This window comes from Salmo salar, chromosome 08, assembly GCF_965601325.2.
Source record: "Salmo salar chromosome 08, fSalSal1, whole genome shotgun sequence".
In the NCBI taxonomy this organism is placed as follows: Eukaryota; Metazoa; Chordata; class Actinopteri; order Salmoniformes; family Salmonidae; genus Salmo; species Salmo salar.
Window position 1 is genome coordinate 6,110,001 of NC_138298.1, and position 5,000 is coordinate 6,115,000.

General features: G+C 40.9%; 7 non-coding genes and 1 pseudogene across 7 annotated transcripts; all 8 read left to right on the plus strand.

Annotated features, from left to right (window-relative positions):
* Window positions 1–379: 379 nt before the first annotated feature.
* On the plus strand, window positions 380–498 carry LOC145853897 (5S ribosomal RNA). Its single transcript, XR_014374782.1, has one exon. It is a non-coding gene; the product is annotated as a 5S ribosomal RNA (ribosomal RNA).
* A 649-nt stretch (window positions 499–1,147) lies between these two features.
* Window positions 1,148–1,266, plus strand: LOC145855008 (5S ribosomal RNA). The gene has a single exon (XR_014375895.1). It is a non-coding gene; the product is annotated as a 5S ribosomal RNA (ribosomal RNA).
* Window positions 1,267–1,915: 649 nt separating this feature from the next.
* On the plus strand, window positions 1,916–2,034 carry LOC145850893 (5S ribosomal RNA). Its single transcript, XR_014372742.1, has one exon. It is a non-coding gene; the product is annotated as a 5S ribosomal RNA (ribosomal RNA).
* A 409-nt stretch (window positions 2,035–2,443) lies between these two features.
* LOC145882200 (5S ribosomal RNA) lies at window positions 2,444–2,562 on the plus strand. Its single transcript, XR_014393767.1, has one exon. It is a non-coding gene; the product is annotated as a 5S ribosomal RNA (ribosomal RNA).
* A 409-nt stretch (window positions 2,563–2,971) lies between these two features.
* On the plus strand, window positions 2,972–3,090 carry LOC145853480 (uncharacterized; annotated as a pseudogene).
* A 139-nt stretch (window positions 3,091–3,229) lies between these two features.
* On the plus strand, window positions 3,230–3,348 carry LOC145885647 (5S ribosomal RNA). Its single transcript, XR_014397230.1, has one exon. It is a non-coding gene; the product is annotated as a 5S ribosomal RNA (ribosomal RNA).
* A 649-nt stretch (window positions 3,349–3,997) lies between these two features.
* LOC145850894 (5S ribosomal RNA) lies at window positions 3,998–4,116 on the plus strand. The gene has a single exon (XR_014372743.1). It is a non-coding gene; the product is annotated as a 5S ribosomal RNA (ribosomal RNA).
* Window positions 4,117–4,525: 409 nt separating this feature from the next.
* LOC145882201 (5S ribosomal RNA) lies at window positions 4,526–4,644 on the plus strand. Its single transcript, XR_014393768.1, has one exon. It is a non-coding gene; the product is annotated as a 5S ribosomal RNA (ribosomal RNA).
* Window positions 4,645–5,000: the final 356 nt, after the last annotated feature.

The window sequence follows — 5,000 nt, forward strand, 5'->3', positions numbered from 1 at the left end:
TTTCATCAGCAACACTGCCTTGTAGTAAGCATTTAATGATGAATTGACTAAATGCAGCTTCCTGCCTTTTTAATAGGATCAAATTTCCTTGTGTTTTCAATTAGCATCTGCCTTGTATTTAGAAGACAAACAAGAATAATGTTGCTGAATGCAGCTTGTGTGTGCTTTATGCTCCTTTACCCTGTTCAAATGATGAAAGGAAATAAAGTTTGTATTTTATCCAACTACCTGTGCTAAAAAGTGATGGGAACAGTGTTTATAATTTCTTCTACTTTTTCAGTGACACAAAGTTCAAGCTGCTTATCTAATTGGTGAAAATGCAATGTCTGTTTATCAGACTCATTTTGACTATATATGTTGTAGCAAGAGATTGTTTCTCGCTTACGGCCATACCACCCTGGCTACGCCCGATCTCGTCTGATCTCGGAAGCTAAGCAGGGTCGGGCCTGGTTAGTACTTGGATGGGAGACCGCCTGGGAATACCAGGTGCTGTAAGCATTTTGTCCACGAGGGTGTGCTCTTGCACTATTTCATCAGCAACACTGCCTTGTAGTAAGCATTTAATGATGAATTGACTAAATGTCTGTTTTATCAGACTCACTTTGACTATATATGTTGTAGCAAGAGATTGTTTCTCGCTTACGGCCATATCAGCCTGGGTACGCCCGATCTCGTCTGATCTCGGCCTGGTTAGTACTTGGATGGGAGACCGCCTGGGAATACCAGGTGCTGTAAGCATTTTGTCCACGAGGGTGTGCTCTTGCACTATTTCATCAGCAACACTGCCTTGTAGTAAGCATTTAATGATGAATTGACTAAATGCAGCTTCCTGCCTTTTTAATAGGATCAAATTTCCTTGTGTTTTCAATTAGCATCTGCCTTGTATTTAGAAGACAAACAAGAATATTGTTGCTGAATGCAGCTTGTGTGTGCTTTATGCTCCTTTGCCCTGTTCAAATGATGAAAGGAAATAAAGTTTGTATTTTATCCAACTACCTGTGCTAAAAAGTGATGGGAACAGTGTTTGTAATTTCTTCTACTTTTTCAGTGACACAAAGTTCAAGCTGCTTATCTAATTGGTGAAAATGCAATGTCTGTTTATCAGACTCATTTTGACTATATATGTTGTAGCAAGAGATTGTTTCTCGCTTACGGCCATACCACCCTGGCTACGCCCGATCTCGTCTGATCTCGGAAGCTAAGCAGGGTCGGGCCTGGTTAGTACTTGGATGGGAGACCGCCTGGGAATACCAGGTGCTGTAAGCATTTTGTCCACGAGGGTGTGCTCTTGCACTATTTCATCAGCAACACTGCCTTGTAGTAAGCATTTAATGATGAATTGACTAAATGTCTGTTTTATCAGACTCACTTTGACTATATATGTTGTAGCAAGAGATTGTTTCTCGCTTACGGCCATATCAGCCTGGGTACGCCCGATCTCGTCTGATCTCGGCCTGGTTAGTACTTGGATGGGAGACCGCCTGGGAATACCAGGTGCTGTAAGCATTTTGTCCACGAGGGTGTGCTCTTGCACTATTTCATCAGCAACACTGCCTTGTAGTAAGCATTTAATGATGAATTGACTAAATGCAGCTTCCTGCCTTTTTAATAGGATCAAATTTCCTTGTGTTTTCAATTAGCATCTGCCTTGTATTTAGAAGACAAACAAGAATATTGTTGCTGAATGCAGCTTGTGTGTGCTTTATGCTCCTTTGCCCTGTTCAAATGATGAAAGGAAATAAAGTTTGTATTTTATCCAACTACCTGTGCTAAAAAGTGATGGGAACAGTGTTTGTAATTTCTTCTACTTTTTCAGTGACACAAAGTTCAAGCTGCTTATCTAATTGGTGAAAATGCAATGTCTGTTTATCACACTCACTTTGACTATATATGTTGTAGCAAGAGATTGTTTCTCGCTTACGGCCATATCAGCCTGGGTATGCCCGATCTTGTCTGATCTCGGAAGCTAAGCAGGTTCGGGCCTGGTTAGTACTTGGATGGGAGACCGCCTGCGAATACCAGGTGCTGTAAGCATTTTGTCCACGAGGGTGTGCTCTTGCACTATTTCATCAGCAACACTGCCTTGTAGTAAGCATTTAATGATGAATTGACTAAATGCAGCTTCCTGCCTTTTTAATAGGATCAAATTTCCTTGTGTTTTCAATTAGCATCTGCCTTGTATTTAGAAGACAAACAAGAATATTGTTGCTGAATGCAGCTTGTGTGTGCTTTATGCTCCTTTGCCCTGTTCAAATGATGAAAGGAAATAAAGTTTGTATTTTATCCAACTACCTGTGCTAAAAAGTGATGGGAACAGTGTTTGTAATTTCTTCTACTTTTTCAGTGACACAAAGTTCAAGCTGCTTATCTAATTGGTGAAAATGCAATGTCTGTTTATCACACTCACTTTGACTATATATGTTGTAGCAAGAGATTGTTTCTCGCTTACGGCCATATCAGCCTGGGTACGCCCGATCTCGTCTGATCTCGGAAGCTAAGCAGGTTCGGGCCTGGTTAGTACTTGGATGGGAGACCGCCTGCGAATACCAGGTGCTGTAAGCATTTTGTCCACGAGGGTGTGCTCTTGCACTATTTCATCAGTAACACTGCCTTGTAGTAAGCATTTAATGATGAATTGACTAAATGCAGCTTCCTGCCTTTTTAATAGGATCAAATTTCCTTGTGTTTTCAATTAGCATCTGCCTTGTATTTATAAGACAAACAAGAATATTGTTGCTGAATGCAGCTTGTGTGTGCTTTATGCTCCTTTGCCCTGTTCAAATGATGAAAGGAAATAAAGTTTGTATTTTATCCAACTACCTGTGCTAAAAAGTGATGGGAACAGTGTTTATAATTTCTTCTACTTTTTCAGTGACACAAAGTTCAAGCTGCTTATCTAATTGGTGAAAATGCAATGTCTGTTTATCAGACTCATTTTGACTATATATGTTGTAGCAAGAGATTGTTTCTTGCTTACGGCCATATCAGCCTGGGTACGCCCGATCTCGTCTGATTTCGGAAGCTAAGCAGGGTCAGGCCTGGTTAGTACTTGGCTGTGAGACCGCCTGGGAATACCAGGTGCAGTAAGCATTTTGTCCACGAGGGTGTGCTCTTGCACTATTTCATCAGCAACACTGCCTTGTAGTAAGCATTTAATGATGAATTGACTAAATGTCTGTTTTATCAGACTCACTTTGACTATATATGTTGTAGCAAGAGATTGTTTCTCGCTTACGGCCATATCAGCCAGGGTACACCCGATCTCGTCTGATCTCGGAAGCTAAGCAGGGTCGGGCCTGGTTAGTACTTGGATGGGAGACCGCCTGGGAATACCAGGTGCTGTAAGCATTTTGTCCACGAGGGTGTGCTCTTGCACTATTTCATCAGCAACACTGCCTTGTAGTAAGCATTTAATGATGAATTGACTAAATGTCTGTTTTATCAGACTCACTTTGACTATATATGTTGTAGCAAGAGATTGTTTCTCGCTTACGGCCATATCAGCCTGGGTACGCCCGATCTCGTCTGATCTCGGCCTGGTTAGTACTTGGATGGGAGACCGCCTGGGAATACCAGGTGCTGTAAGCATTTTGTCCACGAGGGTGTGCTCTTGCACTATTTCATCAGCAACACTGCCTTGTAGTAAGCATTTAATGATGAATTGACTAAATGCAGCTTCCTGCCTTTTTAATAGGATCAAATTTCCTTGTGTTTTCAATTAGCATCTGCCTTGTATTTAGAAGACAAACAAGAATATTGTTGCTGAATGCAGCTTGTGTGTGCTTTATGCTCCTTTGCCCTGTTCAAATGATGAAAGGAAATAAAGTTTGTATTTTATCCAACTACCTGTGCTAAAAAGTGATGGGAACAGTGTTTGTAATTTCTTCTACTTTTTCAGTGACACAAAGTTCAAGCTGCTTATCTAATTGGTGAAAATGCAATGTCTGTTTATCACACTCACTTTGACTATATATGTTGTAGCAAGAGATTGTTTCTCGCTTACGGCCATATCAGCCTGGGTATGCCCGATCTTGTCTGATCTCGGAAGCTAAGCAGGTTCGGGCCTGGTTAGTACTTGGATGGGAGACCGCCTGCGAATACCAGGTGCTGTAAGCATTTTGTCCACGAGGGTGTGCTCTTGCACTATTTCATCAGCAACACTGCCTTGTAGTAAGCATTTAATGATGAATTGACTAAATGCAGCTTCCTGCCTTTTTAATAGGATCAAATTTCCTTGTGTTTTCAATTAGCATCTGCCTTGTATTTAGAAGACAAACAAGAATATTGTTGCTGAATGCAGCTTGTGTGTGCTTTATGCTCCTTTGCCCTGTTCAAATGATGAAAGGAAATAAAGTTTGTATTTTATCCAACTACCTGTGCTAAAAAGTGATGGGAACAGTGTTTGTAATTTCTTCTACTTTTTCAGTGACACAAAGTTCAAGCTGCTTATCTAATTGGTGAAAATGCAATGTCTGTTTATCACACTCACTTTGACTATATATGTTGTAGCAAGAGATTGTTTCTCGCTTACGGCCATATCAGCCTGGGTACGCCCGATCTCGTCTGATCTCGGAAGCTAAGCAGGTTCGGGCCTGGTTAGTACTTGGATGGGAGACCGCCTGCGAATACCAGGTGCTGTAAGCATTTTGTCCACGAGGGTGTGCTCTTGCACTATTTCATCAGTAACACTGCCTTGTAGTAAGCATTTAATGATGAATTGACTAAATGCAGCTTCCTGCCTTTTTAATAGGATCAAATTTCCTTGTGTTTTCAATTAGCATCTGCCTTGTATTTATAAGACAAACAAGAATATTGTTGCTGAATGCAGCTTGTGTGTGCTTTATGCTCCTTTGCCCTGTTCAAATGATGAAAGGAAATAAAGTTTGTATTTTATCCAACTACCTGTGCTAAAAAGTGATGGGAACAGTGTTTATAATTTCTTCTACTTTTTCAGTGACACAAAGTTCAAGCTGCTTATCTAATTGGTGAAAATGCAATGT